General features: G+C 42.0%; 1 pseudogene; it reads right to left on the bottom strand.

The window, feature by feature from the left end:
• Positions 1-1,095: 1,095 nt before the first annotated feature.
• LOC128836100 (NACHT, LRR and PYD domains-containing protein 3-like) lies at positions 1,096-3,043 on the bottom strand (annotated as a pseudogene).
• Positions 3,044-23,160: the final 20,117 nt, after the last annotated feature.

The following is a 23,160-nucleotide window of genomic DNA, read 5'->3' as shown; positions in this document are numbered from 1 at the left end:
ATGGAAATAATTCAAGCATCAATTCTTCAGAAGATGACAACTTCAAAAAGGAATTAGATAAACAAGAAAGATGCCGGCAAGTTTCTGCGATTCATAATTGTAATGAAGCATTATTCAAGAAAAACTTTCAGGAAGATTGTGAGGCGATGGAGTCTATTGGTAGGCTAAAAGTCAAGTCTGTTTTTGAGGCCATTCACAGCTACCCACACCACATTCAGGCTGCTTGTAGAATTGCTTTGAGCATGCCAACAACTCAAGCTAGTGTAGAGCGACTGTTTTTGGCTTTAAAGTTAATTTTAAATGATTTGCGGCAGGCTATGAAAGACGACTTGATTGATGCAATAATTTTTTACAGAATGAATTATGAATGATTCTAGTTTGTATCATTGTTGATGACATTTAAATTGTTTTAAGAGTCTGAATAAAAATAATGTTTTTTCAAAATTATAGTATGCACTTTTTTATTTCGTTAAAAATTAATTTGAGTCAGAGCGCAGAGCAGAGCTGGAGCAGTCATTATTGGGGCAGGAGCAGAGCTGGACCGAAGCAATTCAAAAATTTGATTGTTCCAAACCCCTGACTTTTATTGTACAAAATTATATATCAAGCATACAGTGTACCTGAAACAAAAGCTGAGAACTAGTTTATGCCTTTCAGCTAGCAAAAGTAACACTACTGTCAATATTAAAGCATAGAGAATAGGCCCCATTCCCATTTAAACTAAGTCCCCTCACTTTGAGTGTAAGGGTTGTGTATCCTTTACCACGGTGATGTAAAGTGGCCTTAATGTAAATAAGAATCAGGCTCAATAAATAAATCTTAGGGTTAATAGTCATATTTTTTTCTTTAGAATAGTACAACCTGCCCATTGCTCGCTATCTTATTTTATCAGGTACATGGTATGTATATGGAAAATGAAATAGTTACTAAGAGGGCAAAGACAAAAAAAGTGTCAGGCAAAAGAGTAAGGTAACTTTTTCCCCAGTGCTGCAAACTGGTCCATAGAAATGGACTCTTACACAGAGTGGTTGCCCCTTCTTCCCCCTTCCACCCTCCAATGCATTTAAAGGATGTTCTATGAGTACTGGGGTCTGCTTACAGGATCAGTGCGCTTTTGTTGATACTAACACCCAGGGAAGCCTCCACAAACATGTCACTAACTTTCTGAAATTAAAATTGAGGTTTTGTTTGTTGTGGGCCACTTAAGCCATTTGAGAGTTATTAAAACAAAAAAGAAACAAGTTTCCACTATTAAAGAAACTTTACAAACAATTGGTGGCACTCAGATAATACTTACAGACATAACCGCTTAGCTGGTGGTGGGGCTAATTCTTCATTCTTGTCTTCAACTCCAAATCTACATCCAGACAGCCAAAGTGACTTCAGTGTAGGAAAACTCTTTACAAAGAATGAAATAACCATTTGATCCATTTGGGTTAAGGAATAATTACTTATATCTATTTCAGTGAAATGATCCAAAGCACTTTTCACAAAACTTTCTTCTTGGATCTCATACATACAGTGAAACTCTTCAAGTTTGTAAATCAGCTCATCGTGTGAAGAGGAAAATGACAAATTTTTTTGTTTTGTTTTTACCCACTTCAGTAAATCTGGCTTTATATTAGGTGAAATCTTCAAGCCAATTTTTTTCTTAATGTCCTTCATTGTCTTTTCATTTAAGAGACCAAACAGAAATCGCACTGTTAACATTAAATAATTTCCAGATTTTCCATAGTTTTCTAACAATAGTTTTGCATCTCTGTTGGGAGTCACTGAACATTTCATTTGTTCATCTTCCTCTAGTACATAAAACAAAGCAGCAAAAAACTCTTGGAAGCTTAAGTGAATGAAGCTGTAGACACTTACACAATCAATGTCTCTTTTAAAAACACTCTCATTCAGAAAGAGGAGGAGAGAGTAGAATTCATCTAAACTGTACTCCTTTATTTCTTCCTTCCCAAACAGTATTTTCTGTTTCCAAATTCCATCTGCAGCCAAGGAACAAAGTTTCTTCAGATTATCTTGCATGTTTTGGTTTGGACTGTGGCTGTGTGGCTCTAATAAACTGTATAAGAAAAGCACATACACAGCAGTAAGTGTTTTTGAATTTTGTGCAAAATCTTTACCTGCCTCCACTATCACAACAGTGCAGGTGATACAACACACAATGGGGACAAAGCACATGGTGAAAAGCATCTCATTTTGTTTCACAAAGTCAAAGGCTATTGTTGCATCAATATCCCCAAAGAATTTTGTGGAAATATTCCTTCCTGTCCTCTTCAGAAAATCCCAGGATCTCTGCATTACGTGAACACTCCAAACACTGCCCAAGTTTCTCCAGAGCAGTGTGTCTCGTAGTGACCATTAAGTAGGATTTAGGAAGTAGCTTTTTCCTAAATAAACTGCTCAGTGCATCTTCCATTGGCATCTCCTTCCAGGGATCTGTGCACAGACTATCTTCCTTTCGATCAAAGGAAAACCTCAGTTCATCAAAACCATCAATCACGAAGAGAAGTTTTTCTTGATTTAACAAAATCTCATTAATTGGTACATTTTTGTCAGGGCAGTTTTTCCTAATCCAGTCAACCACTGTTCCTTGCTTACTCCCATAGTTTATTTCTCTACAATTTATGTAGAAAATGTATGCAAATCTGTTCTCATAAACTTCTCCAGAAGCCCAGTATAACATGATCTTTTTTGCAGTCATTTTTCAGAGTAGCAGCCGTGTTAGTCTGTATCTGTAAAAACGAACAGGAGTACTTGTGGCACCTTAGAGACTAACAAATTTATTAGAGCATAAGCTTTCGTGGGCTAGAACCCACTTCTTCATATGCATCCGAAGAAGTGGGTTGTAGCCCACGAAAGCTTATGCTCTAATAAATTTGTTAGTCTCTAAGGTGCCACAAGTACTCCTGTTCGTTTTTGCAGTCATTGTTTTCCCAATGCCTGCAACTCCCTGCAGAACAATGATTTGTGGTGTTTGTCCATTTTCAGGATCAAATAAGGAGTTTATGGTAACTGAAGAGCGAGCTCGTTCAGTCATGATTTTTGCATGTCTCCATCTGGAGGCCATTATTTCATGTTCTCTCTCCTTTTTGCAATGAAGCTTGCTTATAATAGTCAGTTTTGTATACCTTTTGCTTAGATTCACAGTCTCACCAAGATGAGAGTTCCTTTCTTTTATTAACTGGTACTGTTTTTTAATATGTTCTTTATACTTCACCCTGTAATCTAAATCAGTGACAAGTAGTATTACAAACAATGAACTAAAAGCTGAGAGAAAAATATGAATTTGTTAAAATTAAGCTATTTAAACAATAACAATAATAGTATATAAAATGTATAAAGTACCTTTTATCCTAGAGGATCTCAAATCACTGAACTATGTTCCAGATTTTGCAGCCCTAGTTTAAAACTATACATGTGCATATACAAGTGTTTTGCTGAATTGGGGCCATATACAAGAATCCTTTCAACTACAACTGAAATGCAGCCACCTCTAGGGTGAAACCTGTCAATCAGCAGTGTGTGTAACAACCCCCATATTATGCACCATCAGCAGGTTCTGAAACCTGAGTCTTTTGCACTGCAGCACAGATGCAAGTCATGTGATTAGGACTCCTTCTATGTGAACTCATTAAAACATAAGCTCCTGCCTTCACACTTTTTGGGGGTAGGAAAGGGAAAGTCTCACACACAAGCAAGCATAAGGGAAGGCCCATGGAGGTGCAAAATCAGGCCATTCTGAGTTCTAGTCCTCACTCTTCTACAGACTGCTGTTAGTATGTCTATGCACTGCACAACCCAGGCTTCATATTGCTACCTTAGGGAAGGTATGAATCATTCCCCGACTTTACAGATAAGACACCCAAGAGCTTGCACAAGGCCACTTCAAGAAAGACTAGGCATAGAAACCAGCTATCCAATATCATAGATCCAAGTCTCATCCACTTTGTCACAGTGACTTCCAGAAGAATGTAGCCAAGTTATGTGTTTGCGTAACAGGATAGCTCTGTATCACCTTCATAGTGGTGAGACCATATGTAGAGATTTATGAGTACTACTACCGTCATGTAAAGAAGATTGACCCTTTAACTGAAGTGAGGAAGGTTCAGACATTTATCTATCTAAAGGTCTGGTGTTCAATCCCCACAGATGACCACCATGGTATTACACTTGGTGATGCTGTCTGTAACTATTAGGCAACACGGTACTCACAGAGCCAGGAAAAGAAACCAGGACCACAGATGCCCATCACTTCAATGCTGTCTCAAATTCTGTAACCAAGTGACAATGTGTGCATTTTCCTCCATGCATGGGCTTATCCACACAGAGGATAACAGCATGCTTTTCCACTGCCAGTTACTCTTAAGGCAAACGTTGAAGTATAGAAGCATAGGACTGGAAGGGACCGCAAGAGGTCATCTAGTCCAGTCCCCTGCACTCATGGCAGGACCAAGCACCATCTAGACCATCCCTGACAGGCATTTGTCTAACCTGCCCTTAAAGATATCCAATGATGAAGATTCCACCTCCTTAGGCAATTTATTCCAGTGCTTAACTACCCTGACAGTTAGGAAGTTTTTCCTAATGTCCAACCTAAACCTCCCTTGCTGCAGTTTAAGCCCACTGCTTCTTGTCCTATCATCAGAGGTTAAGGAGAATAATATTTCTCCTTCCTCCTTGTAACAACCTTTCAGGTACTTGAAGACTGTTATTATGTCCCCTCTCAGTCTTCTCTTCTCCAGTTCTTTCAATCTTTCCTCATAGGTCATGTTGTCTAGATCTTTAATCATTTTTGTTGCTCTTCGCTGGACTTTCTCCAATTTGTCCACATCCTTCCTGAAATGTGGCGCCTAGAACTGGACACAATACTCCAGCTGAGGCCTAATCAGCGTGGAGTAGAGCGGGAGAATTACTTCTTGTGTCTTGCTTACAACACTCCTGCTAATACATCCCAGAATGATGTTTGCTTTTTTTGCAACAGTGTTACACCGTTGACTCATATTTAGCTTGTGGTCCACTATCACCCCTAGATACCTTTCTGCAGTACTCCTTCCTAGGTAGTCATTTCCCATTTTGTATGTGTGTAACAGATTGTTCCTTCCTAAGTGGAGTACATTGCATTTGTCCTTATTGGATTTCATCCTATTTTCCTCAGACCATTTCTCAAGTTTGTCCAGATCATTTTGAATTTTCATCCTATCCTCCAAGGCACTTGCAACCCCTCCCAGCTTGCTATCATCTACAAACTTTGTAAGGGTACTCTCTATGCCATGATCTAAATCATTGCTGAAGAAATTGAAAAGAACCAGACCCAGAACTGATCCCTGCGGAACCCCATTCGTTATGCCCTTCCAGCCTGACTGTGAACCATTGATAACTACTCTCTGGGAATGGTTATCCAACCAGTTATGCACCCACCTTATAGTAGCTCCATCCAGGTTGTATTTCCCTAGTTTGTTAATTAAAAGGTCATGTGAGACCATATCAAAAGCCTTACTAAAGTCCAGGTATACCACTTCTAGCACTTCACCCCTATCCACAAGGCTTATTACCCTGTCAAAAAAAGCTATCAGGTTGGTTTGACATGATTTGTTTTTGACAAATCCATGCTGACTATTACTTATCACCTTATTATCTTCTAGATGTTTGCAAACTGATTCCTTAATTATTTGCTACATTATTTTTCCTGGTACAGAAGTTAAGCTGACTGGTCTATAATTTCCTGAGTTGCCTTATTTCCCTTCTTATAGATGGACACTATATATGCCCTTTTCCAGTCTTCTGGAATGTCTCCCATCTTCCATGACATTTCAAAGATAATTGCTAATGGCTCACACATCTCCTCAGTCAGCTCCTTGAGTATTCTAGGATGCATTTCATCAGGCCCTGATGACTTGAAGATTAACTTGTCAAATAATTTTTAACTTGATCTTTCCCTATTTTTGCTTCTGATCCTACCCCGTTTCTACTGGCATTCCTTGTGTTAGGCATCCAGTTGCCACCAACCTTCTTGGTGAAAACCGAAACAAAGAAATCATTAAGCACCTCTGCCATTTTCCACATTTTCTGTTATTGTTTTTCCCTCTTCATTGAGTAACGGGCCTACCATGTCCTTGGTCTTCCTCTTGCTTCTAATATATTTGTGGAATGTTTTCTTGTTGCCCTTTATGTATCCAGCAATTTTGATCTCATTTTGCGCCTTGGCCTTTCTAATTTTGCCCCTACAGACTTGTGTTGTTTGTTTATATTCATCTTTTTGTAATTTGACCTAGTTTCCACTTTTTGTAGGACTCTTTTTTGATTTTTAGATCATTCAAGATCTCCTGGTTAAGCCATGGTGGTCGCTTGCCATACTTCCTATCTTTCCTATGCAGTGGAATAGTTTGCTCTTGTGCCCTTAATAATGTTTCTTTGAAGAACTGCCAACTGTCTTCAATTGTTTTTCCCCTTAGAGTTGCTTCCTATGGGATCTTACCTACCAACTCCGTGAGTTTGTTGAAGTCTGCCTTCTTGAAATTCATTTTCTTAATTTTGCTGTTTTCCCTCCTACCTGTCCTTAGACTCATGAACTCTATCATTTCATGATCGCTTTCACCCAAGCTGCCTTCCACTTTCAAATTCTCAGCCAGTTCCTCTCTATTCATCAAAATCAAATCTAGAACCGACTCTCTCCTAGTAGCTTTCTCTACCTTCTGGAATAAAAAATTGCCTCCAATACAGTCTAAGAACTTGTTGGATAATCTGTGCCCTGCTGTGTTATTTTCCCAACGGATGTCTGGGTAGTTGAAATCCCCCATCATCACCAAGTTCTGTGTTTTGGATGATTTTGTTAGTTGTTTAAAAAAAAAACTCATCCACCTCTTCTTCCTGGTTAGGTGGTCTGTAGTAGACCCCTACTGTGACATCACCTTTACTTTTTACCCCTTTTATCCTTACCCAGAGACTTTCAACAAGTCTGTCTCCTATTTCCATCTCAACCTCAGACCAAGTGTATACATTTTTAATATGTAAGGCAACACCTCCTCCCTTTTTTCCCTGCCTATCCTCCCTGAGCAAGCTGTACCCTTCTATGCCAATATTCCAATCATGTGTACTATCCCATCAAGTCTCTGTGATGCCAACTATGTCATAGTTGTGTTTATTTACTAACATTTCAAGTTCTTCCTGCTTATTCCCCATACTTCTCGCATTAGTATACAGACATTTTAGATACTGATTTGAATCCCTCACCCCAGTTCTGTCTTGTCTCTCCTTGACCCCTGCTATTACAGCCAATGCTCCCCCCAATTTCTGACCCTTCTCCCAGTTCTCCACATTTTTTACTTACTTCTGGACTTTGGTCTTTTGCCCCCATCAAACCTAGTTTAAAGCCCTCCTCACTAGGTTAGCCAGTCTGTGTCCAAATATACTCTTCCCCTTACTCTTAAAAGTGAATTCTGGTGTTTTAATAATTGTGGTGATGTATTTTTAGTGCTTACATTTTGGTTAATGGGAGCAGTCCTATTAAAAATAGCCTGTGACTCTTGATTGTAGACTCTGTTTTCAGGAGACAGAGAGCTGTGCATGGGAGATTTTGCTTGTGTGTCCAGAGAATGGAAGACCCTGCATGTGTAAGCTCCAAAAGAATCCATATTTGACTTAATAAATGTATATATCTAGAAAACAAGCTTTTATTTTCAAAGGTGTAACATTAGCTTATCTAGAAGTCTGGATGCTCTAGGGCATTGCTGATCAACTACAGAGTCTTTCCTCTTTAGGGCACCAGTTTAAGTCTTGTCCAGCTCTATAGAGATTAAGTCACATTGAAGTAAATGGATTACATCTTAGTCTGTTTACATCAGTGTAACTGAGCAGGATTTGGCCTCCCATCTCTCCCAGATGGGTTTCCACTTCTTCAGTGTGTGCATACATATTAGCCAAAGGGGAAAGACTCAGAAATTGCAGTAACTTTAGGTTTTCTGTAGCCTTTCTGGGTTTAGCAGCAGAATCTCTCACACAGATCTTATTAAAAAAACTCAGAGTTGCATTCACTGCATCTTCACGATAGAATTCTATCAAAAGTTGCACAAGATCTGTGACATGAACAGCCTCCTCCAGCTGATGTTTGGAGATAGTCCCTTTTTCTTCAAAGTTTGTATATAACAACATGAATTTAAATTTTGTAAGGTTTTCCACTGAGAGATTCTCAAGAGCATTTAGAAGGAGTTCACCCATTTTCTTTGCTTGAGTTAAGGACACGAGAAATAATCTGGAAACATAGATAAAGGATGAGAATTAAATTACTTGAGGTTCACAAATTTTGTTGTTCACATAGGCCAACCTGTACACCCAGCCAGGACTTCAGACCCACTATAGCTGGAACCCTCGCCCACCCATGCTGATCAGAACCCTATTGATTTGGGGGAAGGAGGAATCTGAAAATCCTGATTTCCACTAAAATCAGGCTTTCTTACTTTTCAAATTTCTCCCCAAGCCAATATAGTTCTGAGCAGAGCAGTAGGATAGGGGTCCCAGCTGGGGGCATGGGGGCACGTTGGCCAGAGTTAGGGAGTGACAAAGGAAAATGCTGAAATTAAAAAATTCAGTAACACAAAATAATGTCTAGCACCAAAACCAAGCATTAGCAGAGTTGACCTAGGGCAGAAAGTTTGACTCAAGGTTTAAGATTAATCTAAATAGTTCTGAAGGAGATTAATTTTATTTTCTATTGTTGATTACTGGCTTGTATTCTTGGGTATGAGAGAGGTTTAAAATGACAAAGAAAGGGAGTTTTGGAGTTAAGTCATGCAGCTCTTGGTCATCCAGTTCCTAGACAAGACCTGGCTGTGTTTGTGGGCAGCACTTCTGGGTGATCTTCAGTAAAACCCTTGTGCCTGTTTGTAGATGCACATCCATCTGTGTGCTGGTGGTGATAGGAAACCATTCCTTTTCAATTATTTCCCCTGCTGATCCACTATGCACAAGCAAAACTGATTTAGTTTGTGCCAAAAAATCAGGCCTTGTAATTAGGCTATAATATATGCTAAGACAAAGCTGTAATGAGACTCTCCTTTCCAATTGGGTTAGCCAGGCTGTTAATTACTTCTTCCTTTCCACTCTGCTACTCAAACCAAAAAAGGAACAAATTAGGGTTTGAGCCTTTAGTCCCTATTCACACAGCATTCCATTGACATTAGTGGGACATCTGTCTGAATAAGGACTTCAAAACTGGGTCTTAAGTTTGGAAAATGTTTAAACACATTGACAGCATGCACACAGAACAAGAACAGAATCAGAACAAGAACAGTGATTTTAGGTGTAGATTCATGACTAGTTCATGATTATTAACAATCTCAACCTATTTAATGTATTTTCAATAGGAAACTTCACAGCATATTGTCATTAATAACTTAAATGGCCCTGGCTAACCATTCCTCCCTCACATCAATTTTATACTGATAACATTGTCCTCAAAATATAAAACTAATATAAGTGTAGAAATACACCCGATATACTAATCACAATGATAAAGTACAGTATTGTATCCCATTTAGACGTCTGTTCTGAAAACAGTAGTTTTAACATATGCTTTGCTTTAAATAGAATCAAACTAGCTTTGTCCATCAAAGCCTTTATGTATTTGGAAGACCATAACATGAAAGTACATATTGCCTGTAGTAACAGTAGCAAATATTTATATCCAGATATTGCTCAAAAGTCCTGACAGGGATTGGTACCCCATTCGCTGAATTTTACAATTATAAGCCTGGATGCAACAAACTGCTTAAGCACCTACTTAACTTAAACCATATAAATAGTCCCACTGAAGCCAATATATGTGTGTATATAGGCTATACGTGTGACTAAACATAAAGTATACGCTACATTTTAAGTACCAGTTAAGTATGTTGCTGAATTTCAGCCTTAGAAAAGAGACAATCTCTGCCCCAGTCTATAGGAAGGAAGTTGAGATAAAGTGAACACAATAGTTATAAATGTACCTCTTACTAATTTAACATTTCCCACAGTTATGGGGCACAATACTCCATGGGCACTCCCATCTCCAACAGATTCTGTAAAGTAATACATACCCCAACTTCATCGAATATGCACGGTCATGCAAAACAACAACTGTAGCCTCGAGTGTAAAAGCAGAATTACTTTCTAGTGACCTGACTGCTTGACAATCAGATGTGCCAGTCTGTCGGTACAAGAAAGTATGAACCAGCCCCCAGATCTGAGAGAATAAACATATCCTCACCTTAGATGGCCCTTGACTCCACAGCAAATGGCAGAGCTCGCAAATGTACCTTATTATGCTTTTGAGATTCCATATTCTCAAATGTAGTCACTATCTTCAGCAGTGCTTTGCCAAGTCCCTTTTTGTGTGTTGTAATCAGTGGTTTGTGATCAGTTTCTGCTTTGAAGCAATGGTTAGCAAGTGGTAAAATCTTGTACATCTGTTATTCCTGACCTAATCATTTTTTCAGTCTGTGCATACATTATCTCTGCAGCAGTCATCACCCTAGCTGCATTAGACTGGCACCATAATAGTCCTGCTGCCAGTGCCAGCCCTCCTTCTGAGGCATCTGTGGAGAGCTTGATGTCTTTCCATGGGTCAAAAAATTGCAGCACTGGAACGGATATCAGAAAGTGCTTTAAATTGCTCAACTCTTTTTCATGCTCTGGCCTCCATGCCCATTCAGTGCCCTCTGGAGGGGATGTCTTAGGTGAGTTGTGCGAGCTGTGTAGTTAGGTATGAACTTCAACATGCCTAGCAGCCTTTGAATTTCCTCTTTATCTTCAGGTCTTGGCATGTTCAGTATTGCCTGAATCTTTGATGCATCAGACCCTTTCAGGCCAGTCCGTCTCCCAAGCATGTTGTTTGAAGTTGACACTTGGCCTTACACAGTTTAAGGTCATCAGCTCTTACAATTTCTAATACTCCCCTCAGTCATGCCTGATGTTCAGTGGCAGTACTGCCCCCAATTTATGATGTTGTCAGTGCTCACTTTCATGCCTGCTAGATCTCCTCACATCTGGCTATTCTATAGTGAAACACTTCTGGGGCTGAACGTATTCCAAACAGCAGTCTTAGAAATACCAAATCACGTGCAGAAAGTGCAGATCTTGGTGCTCTCAGTGTCTAAAGGGATCTGCCAAAATCCTGCCAATGCATCTAATTTTCTGGAGAATTTTGCTCCTGCCTTCTCAGAGAATAGTTCGCTTCTTGAGAGCAAGTGTGTGGTGACGACGCAGGAAAGGAAACAGAACACCAGGTCTGTGGTAGCCAAAAAGCCCCTCTACCTCCAGGAACTTTTCCTGGGGCTTTTATTTTTTACTTACTTTGTTTACAACACTTCTTAGTGGTTACATTCCTGCGCATAGAAAAGCCAGGCAGTATACGTGCACATAAGATAACGAACCCATCTCTTGAGCGCGTGAACACCAGCTGCGAGGGTACAATCAAATCAGCCAAATAAGTTTCTCAAACATAGGCGCTAGAACAAGGTCACTCCTGCCTCACTGCCAAGGGAACAGTTTGCCGTTCTTCAAGGCTTGTGATTAGGGAGCAACACATTTCTACACAAGTGGAAGCGTTTTCTTTTTATGGTTTTGTTCAGCTCCTTGGGGGTCCATACACAGATGTAGTCCCTGTCATTTCTTCTCTATAGTTATTAAGGAGTGAACCACGTGTGGTGGCTCTTCTATATGCCAAATTATACCATTTGCTGTCATGTGTCTTCTAGCTTCTTAAGTCTTGTGGAACTTTTTCTTTAGCATCTACCACAGGTTCTACATCTGCTCTTAATTGTATCTTGTGTTACTGGAAGGTACCCATTTCCTGTGCACACATCTTTCTACGAGGCTATTGATACTTTCATATCTGGTTCTATGTAGTATTTCTGTAAGGTTACCATACATCTGGGTTTTCCCAGACATGACCTCTTTTTTGGTCCTCCAGTCTCCATCCAGGCAGATTTTTGAAATAACAAATGTCCATGATTTTTCCTTGCTCGTCCTTTTTCTAACATCGATTCTTGTAGAACTGTGATTCCCGGTGTGCCATAATAGCAGTGTGCATGTTTACTGGCTTGCTACCCTTACTTCTGCGCTGCAGCTGGCTGTGGGGCTGACTTCAGAGCGGGGCTGCGAGAGAGCACTGTCTGGAGTGCTCTCAAATGTGCCTGGTGCTCTATGTCCCCACTGAAGTCTTAGCATAGCCGTGGAATAACATCATTTTACAGAGTCTTTCCACAGAGGAACAGAGGCAGCAACAGATCACAGCAGCTTAATAGAGACTGATCAATATGTGTACAACCACTCTGCTCTCCTTCCTTATGTTATTTTCCTTGTACTCTCCATCTCATACGGAACAAGCAGCTGATTAATAATCAAAGAAATATCCTATGGCTAAATCCTGAGGAACCTGCTGTGATGGGTTCAGTTGGGGACCCCTTGGGGACTGTCACTTGATGTGCTGAGATACCACTGAGCCTACCTTTCTTCCTGTATGGGCACCCTTAAGTCTGTCTTGCTGAGCCAGGCCCTCCAGCACAGACCCAGAGATAGGGACACACCCCTCTGCAGAATACAGATGCTGAGATCAGCTCAGCTCTGGAAAAGCTCAGCTAAAGGGATTTGCCTCAGCACCCAAGTGCACAGCCCTTCTGGGAGCCTGAATCCTAGATAAATGTGTCTTATGCTGCATAGAAAACTATGCAGCATAAGCACATAAGAATTCGCCCTTTCTCAAAGTAAACAGAGATATGCACAGACTCCTTGCCAACCCCCTCTCCTCCACCCCCCGGTCACAATTACTTACACTGGGTTTATTAATAAACAAAAGTGATTTTATTAAGTATAAAAGGTAGGATTTAAGTGGTCATAAACAAGACAGAACAAAGTAGGTTACTAAGCAAAATAAAACAGACCATGCAAACTAAGCTTAATACACTAAGGAAACTTGTTACATGTAGTATCTCACCCTCACAGTTGTTCCAAGAAGCTTTGCACAGACTGGATACCCTTCCAGTCTGGGTCCAGGGCTTGTCCCCAGTTCAGTCTTTAGTTGTTTCCAGCAGTCATCTTGGGTGGGGTAGCCGGGGAGCACTGATGACCAGGATTACCTCATTCCTCTCCCTTAAATAGGATTAGCATAAGGCAGGAATCCTTTGTCTCCCAAACATGACCCCCTCCCTTCACTCCGAAAGTTACAAAAAGTCCCAGGTGGTGTTCAGTATCAGGTGACCAGACCATGTGACTGTAGTATCCTGGAGTCCATGAGTTAGCAGCATGGAACATCGGCAGGAAGGTAAGCCAAAATGTTTTCACAGCCTGTTGTACTAGCTGATGAGTCATTAGCACTGTCTGGCTTTTCCATTATTGTACCTGAAGTGTTAGCAGTGGGAGAGACCCAAAGCAGCAAATATGAAATACAGATACACAGGTCAATATTCCTAATTTCAGCTACAGAAATTATACATGCATACAAATAGGATAAACACATTCAGTAAATTATAACCTTTCCAATTATATGTTACATGAAGCATTTTGCATAAAGCATATTCCAGTTATGTCATATTCATATTCATAAGAATATTTCCACAAAGAATATGGAGTGCAACATCACACCTGCTTTTATTATTTTACATTTATAGTGTGGTAGTGCCTAGAAACCAGACAGGCTTCAGCCCCATCGTGCTGAGCACAATGTAACCATATAGTAAATGAAAGTCCCTGCCCCTTACAGATAAGGACTATGACTTGACTCATGAGCATATTGTCACCTGAGTTCTAATTACAGGGAATGAGGGCTACGAGCCATGTATGTAAGTGAATTTAGTGGTGGTGAAAAGTGCCAGATTAACAAGCTGGGTGACTGAAGACCTATTGTTAATCTACAGAATTAGTACCACACCAGAACTGACCATACAATTTCCCCATGACACCATGTGTGTTCCCCAGCAATGACCTGGACATTACACCTTCAGGGGTTAAAGAACAGGTATTTCTGCATCCCCCGTTCCCTCCCTGTTCTTTCTATGGAGAGTGTTAAAAAGGGGGATAATTAATGACAGTTGTAATAGTGGTCTGTGGCGTGGCCATCAGTCTGCTGGCCACGGAACAAGCCCCAACTAACTCATTTCATGTGTGCTGCTGATCAGCCATCCCACTGTAACAGTCAGTAACTGAGCCACTGTACGCCATATCCCTTCCATCGCCCGGGGTCAGGACTGAACACAGCCGCTATAACCACCACCCACTGAGGAATCACCTGGACGGGGAGACTGATAATCATCCACTTTGCCACTGTCAGGGAATCCATTTTCCCCCCCAAACAGAACTAATCTAAAACCCAGTGAGTGAATGGAAAGACACCAACTGATTTCTATGGACTTTGGCTCAGGCCCTCACTGTACTAACTCACATGCCACAGAGATGAGCTCAGTCTAAGTAGACTAGACAGAAAGCCTAAATTTTCCATTTGGGTTCTTCCTCTTATCTATTGACAGGAATTGGCTCTGGCTTTTGTCTGCTCTTCTGGGAACTCCGCCTCCAGTCACTGAGCTGCTGCTAACAAAACCCACAGACAGATCCGTACATTTCTGCGAGCACAAATCATTCCCATTTACAAGGGCCCAATGCTGTGAGATGCTGAGTATCCTCAACTCCAAATGAAGTCGGTGGGAGTAGAGAGGACTCAATGTGCTTCAGGATCAGGCCAAAAATACACATTATAAAATATTTGAATTAATCAAATATACAGCACCCAATGAGATAAATGGTAAAACTGGATTATTAGCCCTTCTACTACTATTATATGAAAGGGTTTTTTGATGTATTGTATTGAAAGGTATGTAGGAGGAGTGCATATACAGGGAAGGAGGGTGGCTAGGAATAGATTAGCCAAGGATGCTGAGAGGCCAGAATGGAGATGAATTATCAATGTGGGTGGGTATAGAGAGGTTAACTGCAGTAGGAGTGAATCGTGAGAATTCAGATCAGCTCCCTGTGAATGGACAATCTCAGTAGCAAGGGTCAGATTTAAAAGTTCCTTTTGAATAAATAAAACATTTGAGCCCCATCTACAACCGTACTCACATGTACCACTCTTGGAAGTTCAAATATAATTACCCTAGTCACCATTAATGTTGTTTTTCTTCCCTTTGCACACACACATGCAGTCTTGGTAAATGGGGAACAAAACCAGTGTTATTTTGGGTAACCAAACAAATCAATCACCAAACTAATTGATCATCTGGGTTGTGCTCAACTACCCACAATTCTGGTTCACAGCAAAGCACCAGCAGTGCCTCACCCTTAAATCCATCCCCATCTAACTCAAATTAATGCAGCAGGCTCGCTTTGCTGTAGATTTACTCCAGCCCACTGATATTGGCTTCTTCCAGTTTGCTCAATTCTCCCACTTCACCTGTAGAGGGAACCAAAGAGCTCTCATTCCAACAACGTTGCTAGCTCAAAGACAATACATTCATCTATTAGCGTTGGTTTTTAAAAAAATCCTATTTTATTGCAGTGAAAATTTTGTTAATAAAACCTTCCAGACAATTTTGATTTTTCAACAAAAAAATTAACTGAAAATGTTCATCTCATTTCAAATTGAAATGTTTGTTTGTTGTTTTGTTTTTCAAAAAACAAATTGAAATGAAAATGTACATGAAAAGCTAAATTACAGATTTTATTTAGTTTTGGTTTGAATATTTTTCACTGAAATACTGAAAACATAGTTGAAACTGAACTGTTTTTACTACACATTTAAATGAAACTGCATTTTTCAATGCAAAATCATTTTAACCAGCTCTCTGTTCTAATCTATCTGCGCATGCTATTTATAGGGTGTCAAGCTGAGCCTTCCATGCTATTTATAGGGTGTCAAGCTCTATGAAAGCAGCAGCTCTCTCTCTCCCTCCAAAGACAATGTACAAACATGTCCCACAAACTGCAGAGACAGAGATACCATGAAATCATAACCAGTCTCCTAGCAGCTGTTAGGTGGAGGAGTTGTGCAAAGCAGAGGGTAAGGGAAGGTAATTGAAAACAGACTGCATTCTTGAGCCCAGAGGGGAGAGCTCTGTGTGGATTGTCCGCAGCTAAACAGACAGGGCTGTTTTGTACCTTGACTTGTTTTAACACCTCGCTGCAGGGGAGTGGGGAGTAGAAGACTGGGGATTGCCTAATAATCGTATGCACTTCTGGCCTTTGAAAGTTACAGGGATGCTGTTCCCCTTTCTCAGCTATGATCTTTGAGTTTATAGCTTCCTTTCTTAATCCTAAAAGTGCGCACGGACTAGGCTCAAGCCTGGGGAACTTACCTCCCCTTGCAGTGACTTCTGTAGATAGGTTGGGGGCCAGTGTGGGATCGACCCTGAAATCGCTAGCACAGCCTGGCTCAATGTGATTAACAAAGCAGTGCTTTTCCAGCTCAGTAACCAGAGTTCCATTCCAGTCTGAGCTCCCATTAGACAGGAATTTGAAGGGGAGGGTGCCAATGGGGAAGGTGATAGCACGGGCAGTGAGCAATGCCTCATACACACAGGGAGCCTTCACTGAGTCTGTGCAGAGAACATCACTTAGCTTCAAGCCTGAATGTTTCACTACTGTGAAATGCAAACCTAACACACATAAGGGTAGGAACCCGATACATGAAATGGCTAATGGTGACCATCATGATGGCTCTGGGGATCCTGTCCCTGCTCAGAGGCCATTCAGGGAAAGAGGGGTCTGAAAGAGAGGAAAACCCCTAGGTCACTAATGACCAGTCACTGTAACCAGACAGTGGTTGGTTTTTGGCCAATAGGAATGAGTTCACGGGCTCAGTTTTTCCTAATGGAGCGGTGTTCACATCACTCCGTAATACCCAGCACGGCTGGCACTCACATGCGAGGATACAACAGGCCTGGAAACTGAACGACTCTCTCAGCCCACCAAGTAGTTCTGCAGCTCAGCACGTTAGCAGAGCAGTGAGGGGAGAAGCTCAGATTGCCACTGCCTCTAGGCTGTGCCCTTTCCGTGAGCACAGGATTTCTCAAGTCCAGCACCAAACCCACTTTTTAACCATGAAACATGGAAAAGGAGAAGAAATTCAGGGTAAGCCAGAGGGAGTGACAGCAGCATCCTAGACACAGACTTTCCTGTGAGTAAAGGATCAGCCTTGAACTTTGGCTTTCCGACTAGTTCTTGTTTACCCAGCTCCAGTTCTGAAAGTGCCTGTTCATCGTACAAACATTGAGAGTGCTGGCAAGGCCGAGGGGAAGCAAAGTTCAGCTGCAGGGAATGCGAGAGGAAGGGTGGTATGTCAGCTCTCCTGGCAGCAGCTCAGGTCGTTAAAGCAAACAGTTCTGATCGGCAGCAGGGTGGGAAGGAAAATGGTGGGTCCTCCACCTACCAAAGCCTGGGTCGCTACGTGCTCCTGGCCATAAAAACTGGGGCTGGGCAGAAATCCAAGCCCTCCTCACCAGCCACATTAAAAGCTGCTGACTGACCCCTAACAGTGCACATTCACTACAGCATGTCCAGGGTTGCAGTACCATCGGGGAGATTATTGTGTCACCAGGTTATACTACAACTGTCTTCCCACGGCACCACATGAGAAGAGGCTCAGCAAGGGCCTCGCTGAAGGCTCCAAAGCCCCTGCACTCTGGGGCCTGGCCCAGCAGCATAAGCTGAAGGAGGATGGGTTCAGGTGCAGCGTGCTCTGTGGTTGACAGCTAAGCACTCATTTCCCTGTATCCACTCGCTCCTCCTAAAAACTGTACCTGCAGCGTGTTCTCAGCTAACTCCCTCCTGTTGACTCATTCACAGAAGTCAGGTTTCAGACCCATCCCAGTACAACATGCTCCTAACAGAGGGGTTTGTTGCAGAAAGCTCCACTGTGTTGTGGACTATATTTGGGTTTGGCACACAAGCAATATATTTAATCCGTAGGTCAGGTCCGTTTTCTATTGCTTTTTCCCATCTGAAACATGCTAACTCTGGTGCCGTTCCTCTGAGGAGCTCCAAGCACCTCACAAACATTGGTCAACCATCCCACCACCCCTATAAGGCAGGTAGGATTATCCCCATTTTACAAAGGGGAAAACTGAGGCTCAGTTACCCAAAGTCCCACAACACACCAATGGCAAAGCCAGGAACAGAACTCAGGTTTCCTGACTCCTAGTCTCCCCACTTTAATAACTAGACTACACTCTTTTTCTTCAGAAACATTAATTCTGTTTTCTTTAAAAGGACTTTATTCTATTTCTGTAGGTTAAATGCTTTCTTTAAGCAGATCTCTCCCTCATAGAGGTGCTTTTCAAAGGTCTGCTCCAATGCACTTGAATGTTTCCATCATGCAGCCTTTATTGTCCCCCTTTCAGCTGTGAAATAGCACTATTCTCACACAGGCAAACTCACAAATGAAGCAAGTTCATTGTCATCCAGAAGTCCCCATGTACTAAACTTAGGAAACCATATGTGGCTGCCTGTTCTTATCAGAGGGTGTGACCAAGCAACTCCCCAGCCAATCAGAACCAAATTAATTCTGCAGGCATGAAGCAACTGAACTTGTTTATCACTTTGACATCTGGCACCAGAGCAAAAACTTGCAAATCTTAAACTGCCTTCACACAAGGAACTTGTGACACAGACAGCTGCAGCCTCACAGCCCACAGGCTTGGACTAGCTACACTCCCTACAAAGGGTACAGAGCCTGGATTGGAAGAGAACACAGTAGAAGGGCCATGTTGGGTTTTCAACGTGCATTCAGGTTGCTCAATGCAACAGTGAGGAATCAGATTGTTCCCAGAGCAAATATTGTTTCTGGAGCACCAGAAGAGATTGTCACTCCAGCTGTGAGTAACCTTTTGTTTAGGGGAATGGTGATAATCTATTATTGTAAATGTAGCAATTTATTGTCTTCTGGGCACTCAAAATTGATTAAAAATATAGCTGATATCATTGGGATCGTCTAAAATGACAAGTATCTCCCTGTGTGTGACAGCAAAAAGGGGCTCTGATGGAAAAGAAAATATAAATAATGCAGCGAGAAAGTTAAATACTGACATTTTTTTAAGAAAAGGAGAAACTTAAGTAAGTTTTCCTTGGGGTGGGGAAAGGAGAAGCTGCGACTGGTGTTTTTCCATTTGTTGAATTTCATTAGGACGTGAAAGTAAAAGTATAAAGAAAGAGGGAAATGATGAGTTTCACTCAGGAATAAAACCAACCCTTTTCTTACAAATTGCCGATCAGGTCACATGATGGATCAAATTCTGCTCTCAGTGACCGCACAGAAGTCAATGGGGCTGTATGGCTGTAACTGAAGTTGACTCACTTTGATTCCCAAGGGTTATCTTTCTTTATACTCTACTTTTTTCTCTCATCAGTCAAATGACAGAAAAGGGCCTCTTTTCATCTTGTGGGCAGTGCAGAGACGTTCTGGGTGCGAATGCCCAGCAGGCCTGAGCCTGTAACAGGCCAAACCACAATCCCACTTCTAATCGCAGGGAGAGTGGGATCTAGACCTGCACTGTGTGGCTTGGGCTCAACTCTGCTCCACTCAGTGCCATCACAGAAGCTAGTGCTGCTCCTGATTTTGATAGGAAATGTTCTTTCCCTGCAGAGGCAGTTCCCTGCTTTGTGAACTGCTTTGAATAGTTGGTAAGGTGAAGACCCCAAACAAAGACCTCTGATCCTGCAGAGATCTCCATGGGTGATATTGGAATCAATGGAACATTGCACAGATGCAAGGATCTGCCTACATAGAGCTCACTGAGGGATCGGGGACAAACTGTGTGAACAGAGACAAAAATCTCTCTACTTTTTACTCAACTTGGCATCTACTGAGTTAAAAAAAGAAGCCTCTTTGGAGGCTGTGACAGTGGTTAAGTCAGAATCCATTGTTGGTCAGATCTGTTACACGTACCAGGAAACAGTGGTGATCAGTCACCTGCAGGCTGACTTATGGTATAACTTTAAACAAACAGACAGTGGCAGAAACTAAACTCTGTTTCTTCAATTAAAATAACCCAGCTCCCTGTTTTGTGGAGCCTGCCAGGAGTGCCATGTTCATATGTGAACATGGGCGCCTCTTTCTCAACAGGCCAATAATAAAAAGAAACTTTAAAAAAAAAGTCATATGGAAAGAAGTCACTGTCTCATTCTGGCTATAAAAAACATTCCCCTTGTTGGGGGCGGGGCAAGAAGGGGTCATACTGCAACCGCCTACCGTTTTAGCTCTAGCTCCGAGATCTAGCAACAGGGCATCTGGGTGTCTCATAAGAGGTTGTGTCGCAGTTTGCTTCACTCTACTCGTTTTGTTTGTATTTCTATAGATACCGTCTAACCCCTCCCTCTCTGTCAGATCGCCTCCACACAAACCCTCATTTTAGTCAAGCCTGTAAAATGGGAATTTACCCAGTTGAAATTGCATCTGCTACCATCGTGTAGCTGTGCAGAATCCCGTTGTTTTCTTACTTTTCTCTCCTTTTCCAAGAGATTATGTGTGAGCTGAGGCCCAGGCCTATACTAAACTCAAGAGAGTCCAATCCTGAGATGCTGACTTGCTACTCAGTTCCCCATTCCTTACTCAGGAGCCCCAGAGAAGCTTTGCTAGAGTAAGGTCTAAATAAAAATTGAATAAGAGCCTCAAAATTTGGTCCAAAGTTTTATTCTATTAATATGCTTTGCTCTCAGGAACAGAGCACAAAGGGTTAATGTATTACAGCTGTATGTAGAGTTAACTTAAGACTGTTTGCAGCCAGCCCAGATAACTTGTTAGTAGGTGAAACTTTATCCAGGCCATTGCTACTGTTCTTGGCACCTCAAAGTGATTTGAAAGTCAGACTGATTGTCACTGTGCCCTTCGGGAATGCATGCCCAGGCCGCAACCTTCTTGCTGAATCTGAGGAACTGGCGGGCTCATGGCACTGAGCAGTGACCTTGGAAGGCCGAGAGTGAGCAGTTATTGCTGGGTTGCTTTGAATACGTCCTATGCCTGGAACCTTGCTGAGACATTAGACCGAGCCCTGCATGTGTGGGCTGAATTTTATGGCCTGGGATTTCTTGAACTATGGGAACTAACCAAACCAGAACAGGGAAGCTCGGCTCTATGCCAGTAGGTGGTGCTGGGAGGAGTCCTGTTTTTCGAAGCAGGTGCTTATGAACCATGTTGTCCTAAACCAGGTCCCAGCTAATGGCAGGAGCTGGGCTAGGGAGCTGGCTTACTTTGATTTCCATGCCCAAAATGAGATGCAGAAATACACAAACATGCAGTGACAAAAATAAATTGACATATCAAACCACATTTAGTCCAGAGCTAGTGGGAATCAGTGCATTTACCCATAGCTCCTCCTCCTCTCCCCATCTTTCTGTGAACCTGGCCCCACGTTCCCTGCATGCCCAAACTTCTGACTGAAATCAGTAGGAGTTTAGGGTGCACACAAAATGGAAACACACTGGAACCAGCTACACAGACAGTTTGAATCCCTAAATCCCAGCAAGATGTCCCATCTCTATACTGATCCATGACACATGGGGGGCTGCAGAAGACCCTATATGACCTCTGATTTCTCTCCCATTGGCAGGATCAAGCCATCGCGCTGACTGTGATGTTTGCAACCTTCCTAATCCCCTCGGGCTGGATTCTGGCACATCTGGAGGACTACAAGCACAAGCCTAGCGAGTGAGACACAGGAGGAAGCTGTATCCAGCCTAGTTTAGGAGAATGGGAAGAGGAGACTATTGAATGAACCCCTTCATGGCAAACTGACCTTTAAGGATTTTATAATTAAAACACGATGAAAAACACAATGGGCTGAGCAGGTTTTTGTTTGGGTAGAAGAATTGGATTGTATATGTTGGTTAGGGTAGACCCTGATCTGTACTACACCTAGCACAATGGGATTTTCCTCTTAAGCCGGACATTTCATGCATCCCCACTCACCAACTGTAGCCTTAAGTCAAGTCCATGAGGAACAACTTACTATGCGCTCAAGTGCACTCAGGGTGCAAGCCCAGTCACTAAAGTGCAATAGAGCAGAGATACTGGCAAGAATATGCTACATGGCCATTCACTGTCCAGTGGGAAGCTGTTAAGTGGGGGCTACTTCTCAGCACATTTATAGTTACAGACTTTAGCTGTTGTAGATGCTCTCTGAAAAATCAGGCCCATTGGCCCAGATCCACAACACTATATAGGATCCTAACTTGCACTGAAATCAATGGAAGTTAGGAGCCTAAATACTTTTGTGGATCTAGGCCACATGTCGTTTCTCCCCCCGTCTCGTCTCCCCTCCCCCAAATAGCTAATGGGGAATTGGGAGAATTAGTGCCAAGCAAACACAGCCAAGGCTGTTCCAGGAAAGCCGATTGCAAGGGTAATTCAAAAAGGGGGCAGTAACACCGCTTTTATCATTACAACCCGGTCACATTCAAACAGGGATTAGTTTCTTCAGTGAACATCATGTCTATGGAGCCTACCAGAGTTATTTGAAAAGGTTAATACAGTAAAAGCCCATGGTTCACTAGGACAGGGGAAACTCCCTAATCCACTTCTGTGGTTCCCTCACATCCCCATCTCACACCAAACCTAGCCCTCTCGCCACACTACTGAAAGGGCTGTAATGAGGTCTCCTGAGCTCCATTGCTTTGAGAATTAGGAACCTATTAAGTATTGCAATTAAAACTAAACTGCCAAGTGATAGATTAACTCTGTTTTATGATGTTTGTTCCATTACTCTCTACTTTCCAGTGGCTCTCGATCAGCGTGAACTAGTGAGGTTCTACCTTATTTTTAAGCGCCCTCCACTTAGCCCAACCCTGAAATATGACAGAAAATATATTCCTAACCATGGTTATTTGCTCCTTCCCTGTGCATCATAGACTAAATCATGAGAGTGTTTTAGGAATGAGGTTTGTGAGCAGTCTTACGTATATTAATGACTTGGAGCATAAATACAGGAAATTCTCAGATTGCACAAGGTTGGGAGGAGGAAATGGACCATGACACTTGCAAACATCACAGAATTATTTCAGTGGCTAAAACAAGGGAGGATGCAGAGACTCTCCAAATAGAGTCTGACAGAGTGGCATGGCTAGGGAACATGATGGTAGATGTGAAAACAAGGGGCCACTTGCTGAAATTAAATAATTTAGAACCTATAAAGAAGGAAATGG

Source organism: Malaclemys terrapin, chromosome 4, assembly GCF_027887155.1.
Source record: "Malaclemys terrapin pileata isolate rMalTer1 chromosome 4, rMalTer1.hap1, whole genome shotgun sequence".
NCBI classification, from domain to species: Eukaryota; Metazoa; Chordata; order Testudines; family Emydidae; genus Malaclemys; species Malaclemys terrapin.
Note: the sequence above shows the minus strand (reverse complement) of the source record. Positions and strands in the feature narration are given on the sequence as shown.